The sequence below is a fragment of the Gasterosteus aculeatus genome, chromosome 17 (genome assembly GCF_964276395.1).
Source record: "Gasterosteus aculeatus chromosome 17, fGasAcu3.hap1.1, whole genome shotgun sequence".
Taxonomy (NCBI): domain Eukaryota; kingdom Metazoa; phylum Chordata; class Actinopteri; order Perciformes; family Gasterosteidae; genus Gasterosteus; species Gasterosteus aculeatus.
The window spans coordinates 20,608,172-20,627,167 of NC_135705.1; the positions used below are offsets into that span (position 1 = coordinate 20,608,172).

Genomic DNA, 18,996 nt, shown 5'->3' on the forward strand with positions numbered 1-18,996 from the left:
TCATTTCTTCTCCTTTGTGCATTTTTATAAGTTTACTGGACTAGTTTATTTAAAGTCATTCATTATTTCTTTTTCTTTGTAGAAACGCACAGGGAAATGCAACTGTGTGTGACTCTGGGGATCACGGCGGATAGAAAGACCCTGCAGCTGTGTTTTCTGAAATGAAACAGGGGACGGATGCTTTTTCAAGAAGAACCGTAAAATGTCTTCAAGGAAAGACTTTGGAACAGTAAACAATTTTTACTATTCTAAAAAAGGAGAAATGAGGTTGAACCAAACAATGCATGTAATTAATCTACAACTCGCATTGTTAAAAAAGGAGTTTAACGACATTAAATTACATTGTTTGCTATCAATTTTGTAAATAAGAAAATAACTCCAATTATAGCGGTTTGGCATTTCCTAAGGAGCACCAGACTCCGAATTAGCGTTTCTCTAGTCGTCGTGTTCAGGAACGCCTGCGTTACGCTGATTAGCTGACGCAATTAAAACAGTATTTACCGCCACTTGACTAAATTCTGACTAACACGCACAAGTAATAACAACATAATAAACTCAGCTATTTTCTGGAAGCATCGGCATCATAACAGCTGTAACCAGAATGGGAGCCGGTGACTGGTCTCAAACCCTCCCCCAACCTTCATAAGAACCGAGCAGAGAAATGTGACAAGGTGAGATCGTTTGGGAAGCGATACGAGGTCATAAAAACGTGCTCTGCAAGACGTCTCGGTTTCCGCCCCCCGCCGACTGAAAAATCTGGAGCTTTAAAAATAATGAGGTCAAGAAGGTGTGTGGTTCATAGCTGGTTGTCTGCGGGTCACACAAGAACGAGATGCAGAGTGGGGATCCCCCCAAGCTGATAGATTCAGTTGGATTTGTACCAGCTTGGCAAGATTCTTTCACTGAACATTTGCAGGATCTGGGGGGGGGGTAAATTAAGAAGAAGCCATGCTTGTTTGTAGAGGGCCCTAAAGGAAGACTCAAAAGACATTCAAACTATCACAACATTAAATATTTGCTGGAAATTATAGTTAAGAGCAAACAAATCACATTCGGTGCAGCTATGTCCTTGTATTGCATTACATTGTATTATGGTGTACTGGCCGAAACCAGAACATGGCTGAAGGACGACTTAGGCTTTTATATTATATGAATAAAGCTCTATAAAATCTTGCATTCCCATCAGGAGGAAAGAGGAGGCCAATTGTTTGTCTGCACCAGCTACAATCAAACCTAAATAACAATTTGGCGGCTGTGAATCAACGCGACAGCTTGCGATGGACACGGCGTGGTCGTCCTTGCCCGCGTGCCTTAGCTAATTGTCCACTCATTAGCACGTCCTTTTCGTTTCACCATTCCAATCAAGCCTGATCTGCTCTCTGATCTTCTATTTGGAGGACGGCGTTGTGCTTGATTCCGGGGCCTCGCTGGGCCGGTAAACGGTCAGGCACGCAATGTTTGCCCCGAATCCACACAGGTGGAGCTGCGGCAGCGCGGGGCTCCCGGCGGTCCACTTAAAGGGCCTATCGGAGCCCAACGCGGCGTAACGAGGTCTCACGGGGCGCCTCTGGACTCTGGCGCCGCCCCCTCACTGCAGAACATGTGACAAATAGTGCACACCTGCTTCGAGACGGATCGACACATCGTCCCGTAAAAATGATCAAGTACACATTGGCGAGGTGCCGTATCACGTTCCCGACATTCGCTTTTCTGGATACGCAGAGCGAATTTATGGTGCTGTGTGAAAAGTGAGCTACCTGACTCTTATGGACCTTTGTCACAGCAGTTATTTGGGTCGTAACAGGGAAAGAATTGACAACTTTCCCTGTACAACCATTTTGAGTTTGATATTTGTGGGATGATAACTCGTGACATGATAACGTTGGATGACTTGCCCTGAAATATGATGCAGACAACCCCCCCCCCTCCCCCCCCCCCCTCGTGAGGATGCTTTATATTAAATTGGAGGATCCTTAGTCGTCTACTGGGACCGTCCGGTGAACAGTTTAATTTGTCCAATACTTTAGTTTATGACCAAATACATAATTCATTACTAATGGCACTCCCGTCAGTCTCAGCTGTACTTTGTGAATGATCGACTATACCATTATCTGTATAGTACCCGCAGGGGGCTTCTGAGCGGGGAATGGGTGGGACTTTAGAGGTTCATATTGAAACCATAACTCTAAGTTCTCTACGAGTTGATGCGATTTCGCGCTTCTTATTAATTAATATAAATCTATTTTCAGAACAACTTCCACATGAAGTTGCAGAGCAATGTTTTGGAGTGTTTAGCACAAGCGGTGGAAACGCGTATATCTGCATCAGCATATTAACATTGTTATAATTGTTATAATCTCAGTTAGTGTGGCTGTAGCTTGTTTCCTACCGAGTCCTTCATTGCTGTTCTAAACAGAGGCAACATTTTGAAAGTCAATGGCTGCTCTGTTTTATATTGTTTTTGGTGTCGGGCGGCTTTTGGACAAAACAAGCTATTTGAGGCTGTGGGGGAAACCGTGATGGAGAATCCCATCAAATGAGCTGCCAAACAGTCGGGCATCACAGCACCAAGCGCTGTTCCACTTGTGTCCCGGTGCGTCCTCCGTGTCCCCTGCCTGTCACATATGTCCTCCTTCATCCTCCGTGCCCTTCTCTTTCCTGTCCCAGGGGTCCCCCGTGTACCTTATCCAAGCAGCCACCCACAGTACCCTTCATGGGACACAAAGCCAATGATACCGCGCTCCTCTGTTCCATTCTCTACATTTGTCACTTTTATTCCAACGGCCTTTGTTCGCCGTACCTCTGTATGCATGAGTTACCCCAAATTGAGCTGCGCAATTGAAATGGAAATCATCTCCCTGTTTCCCAGTGAGTTAAGGGCAATAACTTCTTCCTCTTTGAGGCAAAGATGTCATGTTTGTTGTTCCTTGGAGAGTCTTATGGTTGTGTTGCCCTTTTCACCGAGGTGTTTTTGTATATTCTTGTTTTATCCAGACGACCCGTGAGCTGATTCCACGGAGGCTTTATAAATCTGAGCGGGAGTGTGCGAGAATGGGGACAAGACGTTTGGAAAATGGGTTTTTGAAGCTGACAGCAATGCACAGCGGGATTAGAATTTCCCCCATAAAACACCATTGTGTGTCGGTTCTTTTTAATAGTTATGGCTGTCATGTGAGAATAATCTAAATTGATGAATTAAACATAAAATGAATCACAACTGTAACGCAACAAGAAAAAAATATATGAATATAATCCAATAGAGGAAGGAATACTACCGCATTCACAATGAGTCTGGATAGAAAAGGTAATGATACAGTAAATGTGTAATAATGTGGCCAACGCAAAGCATGTTTTTTCTGTATGGTGACATGTAAACATAAGACATTCAGGGCAAAGGACATGAAAAGCCAGAAGCTGGAGGCAAATCCAAACGGATGTCTGGGTTGAAAAAGGCCTCGGTGCCACAGAGAGAGGACAGTGGCACTTTGCTGGTGACCTCTGACCCCCTCCTGCTCGGAACAGAGGCACTGAGCATATGAGATAACGCTGACCTCACTGCAGGTTGGTCCATCAGTGTTAAGTCCACTGATTAATTGTCCATAAATCCCGAGCAGCCATTGATCGCCTTCGCACAGCATCCCTAATGATGCAGCGGGCTGTTAAATAGGAAATAAACCTTGATTCCGATGATAAGCGCCTCTTCTCTTTGCCTCTCCTCCCCCATCAGAGGCTGTGCGTGTAGGGAATCATTTCCGACGCTCCCATCACTCCTCTGAACAGGTCGAAGGTATCATGAAAGTCCCCTCCGAAAGAAAGTCTGCCGGAGAGCATGCGAAGATATGAATATTTCATGGAGCCAAACGTGTTCCCCGAACACACCGGCGAGAGAGTGCCTTCCCCGGCCGCCACCGGTGACAAACATAAAAAGGGGGATGGCTCGGGTAAGACGGTCGTCACCGGGATTGCTCGCGGTGCCGGAGCCTAGACTAACCCTCAATTATGGCCGCGTGAACCTGCTCCACTAACCCAACAGCGCCTTGTATCAGGGCAATGATGTCATGATGCCAGCTTAAGGTACCCCAGTTCCTACAGTACCACTGTACCATGTACTGTAGGAACGCCCTCTGGATGGGGCCATGAGATATACTGCAGATTCCATTTGACAGAATGTTAGTGTGAAATGACGGTGATGCTCATAAAACAGATGCATCCACTGCGGTTGGCGAACAGACGAGACCCGGTCCAACATTTGGGAGCGGTTTAATTGCTCGGATTGGCCGACTGGATCTATCTGAATCAAAGACTGACATTCAGGTTGCCCTGGCTTCTCTTTCCCCCGTGACCAATCGCCGGGGTCGGGGAGGGCGGAGCCTCGGCCACGCTGAAGCTCGATCCGTACATCCTTCCATCTGCACTGGTAAAGCCCAGGTGTACAGAGAAAACTCTCTGTGTCGTTCCTTTTCCCCCTCGGCCCCGAACAGAGGGAACACTCGCACTGTAAGCGCGTCAGGTAGCGGAGAGAAAGCAGAACCTGTGTGATCGGGTTCAAAAGATCTTCCACATCTTCAATACGCTTCTCTCTGGATACACTGCCAGTTTGATATGCTTGATAATCTCAGGTGTTTTCATCCCTCTGCGAGTTCCAGAGCTTCTGTACTCTAGTGTGTAGTAGTCATGTATGTTTGAAGATGCTTTTGTTTGATTGTGTCCTATCTCGTAGAAGCAGCGGAACAGAAAATGCTACAATGAACTACCTTGTGAAAGGGTTAACAGGTGAGGGAAGCAGTCAATTGGCCACGCCCTAAAGCATTGGTCTATTTAACCTCATTAATTATGGACCATGATTTACTGAATGAACATTGAAGACTTGAAACAAGTGGTTGAGATCATAAACTCATATTTACAATATTTATTGAGGGAATAAATCAAGAGTGAAGTAGAGTCATTTTCTAATAGACTCCCTTTTCAAACCAGAGCCCCTAGACCCCCTAGACCCCCTAGACCCCAGAGGAATAATGCCGGTTTAAAAGGAACTCCTACAATGGCTCCATTTTCCTAATCTGAGCTTGGCACCTGATTGAGACTCTCCACCCTTTGAACTCCTTTCATTTCATCTCAACTTCACTGCGCCTTGTTATGAAACTATAATGAAATCTTTCCATGGACGGACATTTAAATAAACCACTTCAGTGGTAGTTCTTGGTCCTGTAGGCGTCTGCGAGACCACATGATGACTCACAATGTGACAGCTCACACACGGGTGGCTGGTAGAGGCGATGGCTGGTCCTAAGCCGCCCCCCCCCCCCCCTCTTAAGAGACTCTGATGAGTCAGCAGCTGATTCTTTGATTTCTTTGAGCGTCTGACCATTAACTCACTGACCACCATTCTGAAAGCCTTAATAATGATCATCAAGCCTGGTGCCTCATGGCCTCAGGCCACTTCCTGTTTGTTTGTATCCCACAAGCACATTGCTGTGTCGCTTTTTCTTCCCCTCTTCCTCCCGCATAATCTCTCCTCCTCCTTGTTCCTTACACTGCGGACCATCGGCTGTCGTGGAACCTCTCACCTGGCTGTCTGTACCTTATTCCAGATGTTAGGATCTGGATCTTGTTTTCTTTCTCTTACCTGTTTGAATGCTGTGCTTGAGCTTCACCTCTAGTGGTTTTGTGTAGCCCGCCCAGCTCGCCACGGGGGGAGAGGACAACGAGTGGGCTCAGGTTTGACTGACGTTCACCGACATCCCGCTCAGATCCAGATGCTTACAATTTCTAGTCTCCTGATACTTTATCTATGTTTATCTATTCTGCACAAACAACATCTGTGCATGTCCGTCCGTCCTGCTCCTCCTCCTGAGATTCTTCTAAAAAGTTGAATTCTTCAGGAGCTTGTCCGAGTTCATCGACGCTGCCACATGCTGTTCAGGTTGTGAAGCCCCATGGGGCGATCTTTCCATATTGGGTTATATTCATGGAATTGACTTCACTGGATATTCCGGGTGTTTCTGCACATTTGTTGGCGGCAGAGTAAGCGAACGAGTCGTCCTGCAGCTACAAAGGATGTTCTGTTTCCCGTATTTTGTTGTCTAAATGATTTTAAAAGGCTGAGAACGGCCCATGAAATGCGGCCGGCCGGCGCTGCATATTAAGTGGTGGAAAGGGGGCCGGCGGACACTGACCGGCCAGGAGATGGTCGGCACTTTGCTTGTCCAATTACTGGCTCTCGCTCAAAGTGTTTGGTGAGAAGCATTCGACCTACTTCTGGAGACAAAGCACCACTGCCCTGAATGCTGAGAGACCGGGGATCACGTGGGATGACAAGTGCCATTAGCGCCTCTTGTCTTTGGCCTAGAAATTAAAGTCGGACGACTTACCTGACGTGGCGCTAATTCCGTCTGTTAAAAAGCAGACGAGGTGTATGTGTCGGCCCGACGACTTTAACAAGATCTCCTCTCAGGTGAAGAGCAGCTTGAGATGATTACATTCACTAATGGCAGTGTGACCTTCAGAAGGTCTTTTGTGTATGACGATAAGCATCAGCAGATGCGCTGCTGGTTCTATCAGGGGAGTCTAGAAAATGTACCACAAGCTGTGCTACAGACAATACAGGCCAGGCCGCGTTTGTTGTGAGCAGGAGCAGAAAAAAGCCTCCAAAAGAAATACAACTATTAGAATGTGGGTAAACTATGAAACCCGCCTGGGATTTCCTCAAAGGCGTGATCTATAACGAGACACCACTCAACAACGCTGAGGAAACATTGGAGATTGCAGCACAAATTTGCATACATTGTAAATATTCATTTGGAGGGAATCACCGTGTTAACCAGGCGATATACGGCTGATGTACAAATGCACATTCAAGCCTACAACCCCGATGCACAACTCGCATCCCCATCAATTACCAAAGCTCTGCAGGCAGCCAACGGCAAACCTTCTCATTCGAATATCAGAGTAATTGCACACATTGACGCCTCATCACTCATTCTAAATGTAAGTCCAGCATGCTTTACGGTTGTGCAACAGTAATGCCAGTGTGGAAAAGGTAAAGAAGATGGATTCAGTGTTATTTTCTGAGATGATGCATCGTTTGTTATGAGTTTTTTTAAAATCTAAAATAAGTAAAAAACAACTTTCCTAGTGCCACTCATCTTTGTTTAGTACATTAACACATCTGCCAAAAATTGCACGTGGAGTTTTTAAAATACAAAATCTGCACACAAAAGCTCCCTGTTGCTCAAACATCAGCAGGGTTTCTCCACTGATGCCTTTCCGCTAACAGAAGTATTTCACTGTCACACGCAAGAGGACAAGATAATGTAATTCACCACACTGGATGACATGGTTATGATTCAGTGCCGCGGCTCAGTGTTTAGCAGGAGAGCCGGGGATGAGCAGGCTGAGATCATAATGGGCAGTGTGGTCAATAAGAGGCATGGCAGAGGGTGATCTCAGTCATTACCACCAAAATGAGGGGATACTCTCCCATCGGAGGGGTGTTAATTCATGCTTTCAAACTCAAGTGCATGCATCAAGTTGTTTGCATTTTCTAACAAAAAGGTGTGAGAGCTGGATCTCTTTTCCCGTGTGGGAAAAGAGGTAATTGTGCCCCTGCAAGGTGTGTAATGTCGGCAGGTAGCGCTCGGCTCATCACCGGTGAGAATCGTTGAGACCACAGCAGTCGTGACTGCCCCCCCCCCCCCCCCCCCCCCCTCTTTGCATGTATGCATTTATTCCAGTTTTCTACCAACCAGTAACACCTTAGGTACACCTTCAGCGGACAGGTGCGTGCTCGAATCCCGACACGCACTCGCCAGCTTCGCGGGCAAGACCTGGAGCTCACAATTAAAGTCACAAGTGCCACGAACTAACGACTCGGCGCAGAAATGCGTGCACTCCGTTTCTCCCTCCTGCACTTATGTGGAAAAATAAAACTCACCTTTTGGCTGCAACTCGCGCGGCCGTTCGCAAAGTTCTGCGGTCTGGAAGATGGAGGGAGTCAGCGCGCGCGTCGCCGTTGGTGTGAAGCGGCGCGCCTCCCTCCTCCCTTCATTGCTGCTCTCGCTCCACCCCCCACCTCCCCCTGTGAGTCTCTGAAAGGGGGGGGGGGGGGTTATAGCCGTTTCCTCCTCCTCCATCACAATGACGGGAAAAAGAAAAGCGGGGACCGCATCGCACTCAATAGGTTTTAACCAAACGCCATGGCAACGCGTAAAAGGCGCGAGCAACTTCCCCACGTCGTGACCGGGTTAAAGTGCCCCCCCCCCCCGACTAAAAAACAGTGACAGCGACGTTGTTCCCACCGAGGGTTGTTATAGTGGGCACTATAGTGGGGGGGATGAGCGTTAAAGTCCGTGACGCTCCGCAGGATGAGAGGACCGGAGGTGATCACGTGTCATCCACCGCACGCTGCTAAGTAGTTGTTTTATAAATCATACAATCAAATCATACGACGTTGTGGATTTGTTTTATATTCCGTCACCCCCCGTTGAAGATTACCTGTGATACAAATGACAGACTCCTCGCTGTATAACGCAGCTAAAGTACATTTCTCTTTCAATATTTAATGGTGAATAACTGGTTGTGAAGTAACCATCACTCCCCAACTTCCATCCAACGTATTCATCACCGCTCTCTGTCACAGGGAAATGGTTCAGCAGAATATCGACTACATATAGTTACCACTTTACGAGCACTTATGATGGAAATTGAACTTTCTTGATTCTTGTACTTTTCCCCTCTTGGTTGAATGGACGTATTGTAAGTCGCTTTGGATAAAAGCGTCAGCTAAATGATGAATGTAAATGTTATGTAATCAATCCGCAGCCCTCCAATTCCTTCACTAAGAAAAGAGTAGTGGAAATTATTTATTTGCATTTCTGGCTGATGATGATGTTATTTTTTTAACAATATATCTCAATATAAGTAATATTGATGTTTTAATCTGGTTGGATTTGTCAAAATGTCATTGCAATGGTTATAGCAGCAGCGGGTTGTTGACTTATAGGAGATTTTACCACAGTCGGCAAGTAAATTGGCAGATTACGTTCAATTGACTTTCATTTGACCTTCAAATCTGCAGAACACACTCAAGCCACACGACGAAGCCTTGATCTTTGTATTTATGAATTAAATCTATACAATACAGCCATCGATTCTTTAAATTTTATTTATTCTCTACCCCCTATGAAATATTTACCAAACATGTAATGAAATGTGAGGTAGACATAGCGGGCACATTATGCTCGTTGTGCCGTCATCATTGTGTACATGAGTATCAATGATTACATGTCGTGTTAAAGTGCTCTGAGTGGTCGGAAGGAGAATCCATTTAGCGTATTATATGAACATGACATAACCACAAACACGGAGAGAAATACACAAATGGATTCACATCGCACATTACCTGAGCCTTGGTCCAATGTAAACCAGCTGGAGACAAAGAAAGTGAAAAACCATCTATATCCATGTGTTCATTTCTCCATTGCAACAGGTGTTCCCGTTGTTGTGTCCAACAGCTGTATGTCAACACTGTCCACTCCTTTCATCATAACGTCAGCCGGGGAATCGTGGACGAATAGTCTCTGTGGGGATGTGTGATTTCTGCACCTCTTGACAGCACGGGATCATTAAGAGCTCTTTGCATCGGAGAGAGGGCCGTAAAGGTCGGCTGAAAATCAATTTGTCCAATAACCTTTGACCCACGGACAGAGATGGAGAGGATTTCCAGCCTGGAAATGGCGAGGTGGGAACTGAGCGCCTCTCAATTTTTTGCCAGTCGTGCTCAGACGCGTCTCACTGGCATTTCTGACTCAGTCTGTGCTTTTTAATATCTACCTCTTTGTTGTCAGGCAACTGCGCTACCTAGTGACTGATACCGATCGGGACAACAACTAAAATAATTTGTTTTTCGTAAAAGCTGTTTTTTTATAGTTGCACACGAGGCCTCTTCACTTGATATAATGTTGGCATCATCTGGGCTGCGGCCTCAATGTGGCCCGACGCCGCTCTAATTTCACACACTTGTTAATCCTCTGGATGTTCTTTTACAATTTTTTTTTAGTAAACTGTTCAATTGTTTTCTACTGTAAATGCTGTTTTGACCCTGAATCTTTGCCTCACGTACCGGCCGGAAAAGTGGTTCACACCTGAACAGGGAGAAGTCAAACAGGTGTCAAAGGTCACCACGGCACAGTCAAACAGTCCTGAGCCAGGTCCTCTTCCTGTTCGGCCCACAGCAGGTTGGTCTTTGTCCAACGAGACGGGAAGACTAGGCCCCTCTCCGCTACACCAAGAGGGGAAATGAACAGATTGACTCAAATCCAAATAACCGGATTTGCGGTATCACAATCCCACTGAATGGATTACACAATGGGTTTGTCTGGGCAGCAAACGTAACACGAGATCTTTGTGAGGTGCTCCACTTTGAATGCTCTTAACAAATCAAATTAGATTTGCTGCAACATCTGCTTCCTTTTTTTTCTCTTCTTCTTATTTAAGTGGGAACTGCAGTAAATGTGATGCGGCATCCAAAGGTCCAGTTCTCAGAAATACGTCAAATATAATAGATTCCTTTTTTATAGATGGTGTAAAACTAGCTTAGAAACGCTGCAAACCCATTTGTTTGTATCCTTATGGTTGAAATGCCCTTATTGTAAGTAGTAGGATAAAAGCGTCAGCTAAATGATAATGAGGGTGTTAATCATCCCGTAAATGCACAGTTTAAGGATTTCCAGCCAGTCCACATGTGGAACATTCTTTACATTCAATTCAGTAATGACTTCTCTATATATTGTTTTCATTGTTCATCGCCGCCTTCATAACGACTTCTGTCCAGCGTTGGACAACGATTATTCAGCGTCGCACAACAAGCTGGTCAGCTACCACATCAGCGTAGAGAGAGCCGTGCAAATGAAGAAAACAGGGGGTTTAGGAATGAAAACGCATTAACCGCAGATCCACCAATCAACGGGATGCGGATAAGCATCCTGTAACTTCAATAACATAGCATGAGATTTATTTTTGCTTTTGACTTTAAGTGTTTTTTTTAGTGTGTGCAGTGTAATATTCTTTTATCATTATACTTTACGAATTCTGAAAAGATTTGATCAAAGTGAATTTAAGTCATTTAAAACAAGAGTAAAACAAATTTCTTATTTCTCATCAATGAGCATCTTCCAAATACCAAAAGTAAAAATCCTGAACTTAAACCATTGAATTAAAGTACCGTAAAATTAAAAACGTAAAATGTCCTTTTAGATAGAACCCGTCTGTATGAGGTTTCACAGGTTGTGGTTCTTTCCCCCCCATTTACTAAATTCCTACCTGTTGTAACGCTTTATTTTGTAATCCTCTGACACATTTCATTTTCCTCCCTCAGATGTTCAGACTTCGTTGTTTGCCACGTTGACCACAATTACTGGAGGAAAGAACCACGAAGATATGAAATCCTGGCACTTCCCCCAGCGAGACACGGCCGGGCCTCATTACGTGACCCAGAAATGTGAGCTGGGGGAGAATGAGCCGGTGCTGTCAAACCAAACAGTCCCTACGTTGTCAAAGGTGTCAAAGTTCACGGGCAGCGCATGAATGAAGCCCCCCCTCCCCCCCAGCGGCCCGTTTCCGTCTTGTTTTCACTCCCATCTCTCCCCGTGTCATGGACCATCACTGTGGGGCAGAAATCCCCCTCGTTGACGTCCGCGGTGCTGCATAATGAGAATAAATGAAGTGGAAGTAAATATGCAGGCTGTGTGCTGTTTGCCGCTCTGTTCCAGTCAGCTCATTGGCTTTCGCCGACAATGAAGATGGATTGTGTAGCAGAAAGCTGCCCAGCGTTATTTTTATCTACAGCACAATCAGAGGCAGAGGATTTAACATGCACTTTGGACGCGCGTGCTTTTATCTTTGCTGTTGCTTTTTCATTTTGAGGGAAAAAGTTGGAATGATCAAATCTGTTGAACGGCATCAGCAGCATCATTTCACGCTCAACAGAAACAGTTCACAAGTTGTTTTTATAACAAAGGGGGGGGGGGATGAACCATGTGGCTCTCTACTGATGAATCTGCTCCTCCCTCCAGCCTCCCAGTTAGTGGCTTCATTATTAAAATATGGGATATGGCCACTTTTTTTTTTTTTATTGGTGTGGTGGGTTCTTACCACGATGCTGCGATACTGAAGAACTATTAAACTTGATTTCCTTTCATTTGATAAATTCCCACATTCCTGAGTAAATAGAAGTCTTCCAGCGGAGCACTTCTGGAGAACATCCTTTTTGAAATATTAATAGAATAACGGGGTGAGGAGCTGCGTCGGATAACAGAGCTGCTGCCCTTAGGTGAACTTTGAAGGTCACAGTCTTTCCATCTGGAGCGGTGGTTGCTGTGCCTCACAGAGGCCGCTGCCAGCTCCAAAGAGGACTTCTTAAGGCCTTTCTGAAAAGTTACACAGGCAGAGAAGTTCATTTCCAAAAGCTATTCTTAGCAGCAGTTTGATTGACACACCGTTGATTTAGGAAGATAGAATGATGCAGCGTGATACAGAGTAACTCTCTGTCACTAAAAGGCTTCACGGCTGTCATCGGGGCAGAGGAAACAACTCACTGTGGTTTCAAACCTCTCATTCCATTCAGAAAGAAAGAGTCTGTTTATTTCCTAAAATATTGAAATTCTGCATTTGTCGTCCGAAACATTATTGTCATTATTACAAGATCCTGCGTCCTAAAATCCAATTAAACCACTGAGTCCCTGCATAGCAGATGTCTCTGAATACAGATTGCTTCGGTTTGGCATAAGCTAATATAATTTATTATCATGTGTTTTTGCACATATAACGATTCTCTTTACAGGAAACGTTACACGGTGCTGTGTTTCATAGTGAGAGACGACTTGGAAGAACCTTTGGCTGAGCACGTGATCCGCGGCCGAGGGGGCAGCTGTGATTTATTGCTTGAAGGCTTCGTCGGCTGTAACCAATTCACCTGCAGCAAGAGCCGGAGCCTCGCCCCCTTTCCACCGTAAGAACGCGCGAGCAACATCTGCATCCGACCCCGTGCACCCCCCTCAGCGCCACACAGGAGGCGCTGGAGGCGCAGCCGCGCCTTTCCATTGGTAATTAATATCAGCAGCGAGTTGGGAGAGGGCGTTTTATTTTTTTCTCTGTGGCAGATTGCTCTGTGCGTAGGCGCTCCGCCCCTCCCCAGGGGCGACGAGAGCTTCATCATCTGCCTTCGTGGAAACGCTCACTCTTTATGAGAGCGACAAGGAGCATCCTCTCACCCAATAAAGGCGGGGAGATGCCGCTGTGTCTGGATGAAGGCGGGATGGGGGGGGGGGCGCTCACCGTATGAAAGCTGTTTCCATAGCAATCCAAATATTGCAGCGATGAAATTTGAGCTGAGAAAAGGAGACCGGTGCCAAGCGGCCGTCAATCATTTAACAAAGGAGGAAATGGGGAGTGAGCTTCCCTCTCTTCCTGGTGCAATAGAACTGCTGGAACACTCGATACAGATGGAGAGCTCTCGTTAAATGGGACCATGCGTGAGCTCAAGGTGACACAATTGATTAGACGGGATGCAGATATGTTGTAATACTTGTTATCTGTTTATTGTTGAGAGTCCGAGGAAAATCATCTCACCGCCGCGAGTAAGAGGCCGAGTCAGCGATCCTGGATAATATGTGACACATACACACACCGTAAGACCTCCCGTCTCTCTCTTGTTCCTCTTGATACGTCCCCGGCCTTCCCCCTCTCCGGCGCACGAGCACTGATGGGTTGGTTCAGTGGTTGGCTGCGTTTTGCCCGTTTCCCCCTTCACAGATCCGAGGCTGCGAATGATTCCGTTTTTCTTTTCGGATCACACGTTCACCTGGGAAATATAAACACCCAATGCATCGGATCACAATCGCTGACTGCACCTTTTTCTGACACAATTCAAGCACCGAGCCGAGAGCTGAGCTCCCGGGCCTGAATTCCACCAGCGTAGTAGTTTGTCTTCACGCTGTGCGACAGGAGGAGAGAAGTGCCGAGAGGGGCCAGAGTTACCGCGCTCCTCTCGCTAAGGAATTCCCTCGTAGATAATGAAATCTCCCTGTGGTTGGATGCAACTCAATGAGTGTGTGATCATGCAAATGATGGCCTTTCCGCCTGTGCTCGGGCGGGTAGGTCGACCCGGCGTGGTCGTGTCACATCCACGGGAAACACAAGCTCACGTTCACGCGCACGTTTTTGTATCTCGCTTGAACTGACGCTGAGGACAAAACAACATCAGCGGCGTTCGTGGCGAGGAAGATGTCACACGGCAGCCGTGCTGCAGAGGGGAGACGTCTGGTCCGGCCGCCGGCTGTGTGAGCGTTTGAAGGTGTGACGCCGTGTTTGGTTTGCGGCTGCACTCGGCTCCCAGGGGAGCTGCATAAGGAGGTAATAGAATTGGGCCCTCGGGATAACTGGGGTGTTATTTTGTCCGTTTCAATTAAATGTCCGCGGGAGTCCTGTGGGAGGGGGGGGGTTTGGTAATAACCAGCAAAGTGGCTACAAAGGAGTCTCCCAATAGATCAATAAGTCTAGATCCATCTAATCAGGACTAAAGTCCGGATGCTAATTGTACAAAGGAACAAATTAAAAACAATAGAGAATAATCCTTCCCGTTTGCTCCAGTGTTTTCACACTTTTCCTTTCATATGTGGAGCTTTAAGCGGAGTGAAAATTCACACCCCCTTGAGAAAAAAAGAACCTGCAATCACACGGAGCGGCCTTTGTGGTGTGTGCATACATTTGCATACGATATTGCATTCTGTTTAATCAGCTGACATTTTCCTATAGTGGCTGAAACATATAAACTTGGCAATGAGAAGATATTACATCAGTTTTCTTTTGACCTTGACCCCGACTTTAGCTCACAGACTAATCCAAAACCCGGTCGGTGTTATATGACATTTTCCGTTAGCTATTTAAAATAAGCCAGCATCAAGATGCATATTTATTCTGTATGTTAATGTGGTGTTATGATCCACCTATTTAACAGTCAGCTGTGGAGCACAAGGCTCCTTCAGCTTTAGAATAAACAGTGTTCGTTCTGACACTTTCATTCGGATTTTGGTTTCTGAATAGTTCATGTCAAATTTCCATTCACTTCAAGGGGAAATGTTCTTCTTGTCAAGTCATGATTCTGAGTGCATCCTGATTGGCTTTTAACTCATATAAGAACTAAAAAAAACAAGATATCTTTAATTCAGATGTTTTTTCAGTCATCTTTTTAAGGTTGCCAGTCAGCTCCCAACCTAAACATATATCCATAAATATGCAACTTTACAGCGCTGGCTGGAATCTTTTTAAAGGCCTGCGTGCCAGAGTTAAAAAAAGTTGCGTGAAATCTGCTCTTTGTAAAGTAGGGGTTTGCTCTGATGTAAACCCGTGGAAGCCCAGTGGAGCGAATCCCCAAACAAACCCTGACTTTGTTTAAATGAGCAAAACGTCTGCGCTGTGTTTTCCACATTTCCCTCCATGTTCCCGCACAGCCTGCTTGCTACAGGACGGCACATCCTGGATCATGTTACCCGTCTGATGTGGACATGATCTGATCTATGGGGAGGGGGGGGGGGTCAGTGGGATCCACAGAGGCACCGTCAGGAGGCCCAGCAGCTGTGATTCAGGACTAGTTCGTGTCACTTTGACAGAGAACAGACAGGGCCATGTTGTTGTCAGCGGGGAGCCAGACACTCCGACAAGCCCCCCCTCCCCCCGCTCTCTAATAATGGCCTCAGCTCCGTTGCTCCCCCAATCCCTCCGAGTCATTAATACCCCTGCTCCTGGGAGATAGAATCTCCGTGATCACGTGTTGCATCGATTAAAACCCTCCTTGTTCCTGTAACGACATTATTACATCATCGATGGATTATTAGGGGAAGGAAAGAGTGTAACAACCAAAAAAAAACTTTCCCCTCCCTGGCCTCCTGCGTGTAGGCTTTGAGAAGAGGCGGCTGGTTTAGTTGCCATGGAGATGGAGGCTACGTGGAATTTACTAAAGTCAATTAGCGATCCGCCTGAATCTCATTAACTGGTCTCTGGCAGCGGCGAGAGGTAAGAGTTTGGTTATTTCTTCCTACACGCATTCACGGACGTCTTGCCCCGTGGTCTCGGTCTGGCGAGGGGCCGCCAGTTAACATCTCGTGCATCTGTGGTCTCCATTGTGGACCTCAAATGAGGCACAATCTGGATGGACCACATGTTTATTGCCGCTGGCTTTGTTGAACGGTCACAAAAGGCCTCGCTGATAAAGCTGGTCGGTGCAACAAAGTCCTCAAAAGACACACACACACACACACACACACACACACACACGCACCATTAACCCGCCGAGATTTGCATCAGGCTCCAAAAAACACTCCCAAGAAGTTGCTTGCTTCTCTGTCTCCGAGGATCAAGGGTGGAGCACGAGCCCCTCCACCGACCCCCACCCTCTCAGATCCCCAGACAGACTTCCAAACAGCGCCGACGAAGAGCAACATGGAGTCACCAGAGCTCACCATCTCCAGCACAGGACGCATCGCGCCGCTTATCGGATGACGAGCGAGCGGGAAAACGTTAACGTCCGTCATCGGCGCCGTGACCGGTTCCCATTGTGGGACGCCGTGACGCCAGAGTCGCAGGCAGCTGCTTCCCGTCATCGGCCCTGGCGGGCGGATGACATCAGCGTGGCCTCGGGCAGCACTGGGGATGAGGCATCTCGTCCTCCTCGAGCACATATAAAAGAGGGCTTTGATGGTATCATCTCTGAGCCGTGCCCCCCCCCCCCCATACACGCACACGCATACACGCACACGCATACACTGTCACTGTCACACGACAGGAGACTTCCATTTCCCAGTAATTGAGTTTCTGTCTCGCCCCTTTGTGTTGAGATGAAGATCTGATGAAGTGCCCCCCCCCCCCCTCTTCTACTCCGGGTAGAATACCGCTCCCCTTCCCGCCTGTTCGTGTCTACTTATTTCCCCCTTCAGTACACATAATGAATATTTATGACAAAACGTAAGAGGCAACGTTTGTATTCCTGCGCGGTTCGAGTTGTTTTTCCAACAAAAGCCATTTTTGGATCATTAATTCAGGGCGTGTGTAGTTAATTTAATAACGGGATTAGAGAAGCTACATGTGTCCAAAGCAGAGGTGTGAGGCCACCAGGCAGCGTAACAGCCAGCGCGCATGTGAGCGGCGTGGATGGGCAGTTGCTCCGGGGTGAAGTGGGGGGGGCCTCACACTCTAAGCACCCCCCCACAAACAGGTAGTCTTCATATCTGTGCTAAAAGATGAACTTGACGTTTAATGGTACGTTTTCTCTCTATAAACACTGTTTGTGTATAACGAAAGTACCTACTACTCCTTCACTTCCCAGCGTGGTTAAAGCCAATGAAGGGGGGGGGTGGTCCATGTTAGAGGAGGAGGGTCGCTCAATTTGACAAGTGAGGATGACAACATGAATATCATGCAAAATAAAATCAAAGGAATAAACGTGAATTTTCACTGGGAAAAAATGTCATTCAAAAACCAGTATAATCCAATTATACTGATGAAACTATTTTAATTGATTTATAAAAATGAAGAGAATCTATTCATGTCACGTTAGCTGTGAGGCTTCCAAGGTGATTAAACGGCTTTAAGTTAAAAACAGGACAGAAAATAACCTTTCCCTTCCTGCTGTAACATCTCAGTGGCGTGTTGAACGTCTCATCGGACGCCGTGACAAGTCGCAGGCTTTGATAAGAAGATTTGTATTCGCCCCGCGCTAATAACTTGTGTCACAGTGTGACCTTGCATCAGTGGCGGGATCAGTGATGTGCTGAGGGATTAATGTTGGGCAGTCTGGATCCTTGGGCGGGGACGGGGATTTAGGGGTGACGTGTTGGGGAAAGATAACCTCAGACGTCTCCTCTGTGACGGCTACAAATTGATTCACGGACTTAGAGCCACTTCATCAACAACCGCTAGATTTGAAACATGCAGGGCGAACAAGTCGGGCTCTGCTTCTCTCTGTTGGTACAATAAAGAATTACATCTTTCAGTCCAGCCCCAATTTATTCTCCTTTAAAGTTGCAGCGCCCTCCTCTGGTTGTATTTGTTCACACACAGTTGAAACGTTACACTGTTGAAAAATATCTTTTTTATCCCACAGTGACAATCTGGTGACATTTCTGAGCATCAGAACTCGCACAGACAGAAGGTGGGTGGGTGCCGTCATCATAAAAATGCCATATTCTTTCTAAGCTCCCGTTGACTTTGAGCTTTTCTTGCCAAAGGGGTTTCCCACTATTTCGCCTTTTGCCATTTACTCTTGAATAAATAATTAAAGCTGCTCTTTTCTACTGTGTCAGCAGTGTGTTCTGCACAGGGTCAGTAGCCAGGCGATTTAACACCGGGGAGCTGAATCCAAAGAGCCACTGCAATTCACGCCCTTGAGCGAGGGTTCCTCGTCCTTAATTGCCCCAGTAAAAATACAGTTGTTCCAATGTGCTCTTGTACGTATAAAACACCTCGTATTTTGTGAGGAGTTATGGGCCGCGGTTGTTATTAATGAACTGCAGCAGCACTATCGTCCTGCTTTATGACGGCAATAACATAAAGCAGTCTATTTCTCCCAGCGCAGTCGTATGCAAAATATGGCTGGTCAGTGATTACTTAGTAATTCATCCTGTTACATATAAACGTCTGGCACACAGAGAGAGAGAGAGAGATTTCTTCAGTTACACTTAATGTTTTTCCCCGAGGTGGCGTAGGAGCACTGAGTGAAGCCGAGCCGCTGGTACGCACATGTAAATCCACTCCTCTGCAACGCTCCGCTGCCACTTCCCACGGAGAAGATCCCTTTAAGTCCCCTCTCACCCACAGCGACTTCACAGCATCACAGCGGCAAAGGGCCCCCTGCCCCGCGTCGGCGCCAGCCTCCTCTCGCAGCCAGCGCCATCTGCCACCGCCGACGCCCCCGTTGCTTCAGGCACAGAGAAGCAACGAGTTTTA

General features: G+C 46.7%; 1 protein-coding gene across 9 annotated transcripts in view; it reads right to left on the reverse strand.

Moving 5' to 3' along the window:
- The window catches only part of chl1b (cell adhesion molecule L1-like b), a 53,381-nt gene extending 45,165 nt beyond the window's left edge, over positions 1-8,216 (reverse strand). For all 9 annotated transcript variants that reach the window (XM_078092520.1, XM_040203736.2, XM_078092516.1 and 6 more), the window contains exon 1: positions 7,934-8,216. The gene's annotated coding sequence lies outside the window, so the exon portion shown is untranslated. The remainder of the gene's footprint in view (positions 1-7,933) is intronic.
- Between the last annotated feature and the right edge of the window lie 10,780 nt (positions 8,217-18,996).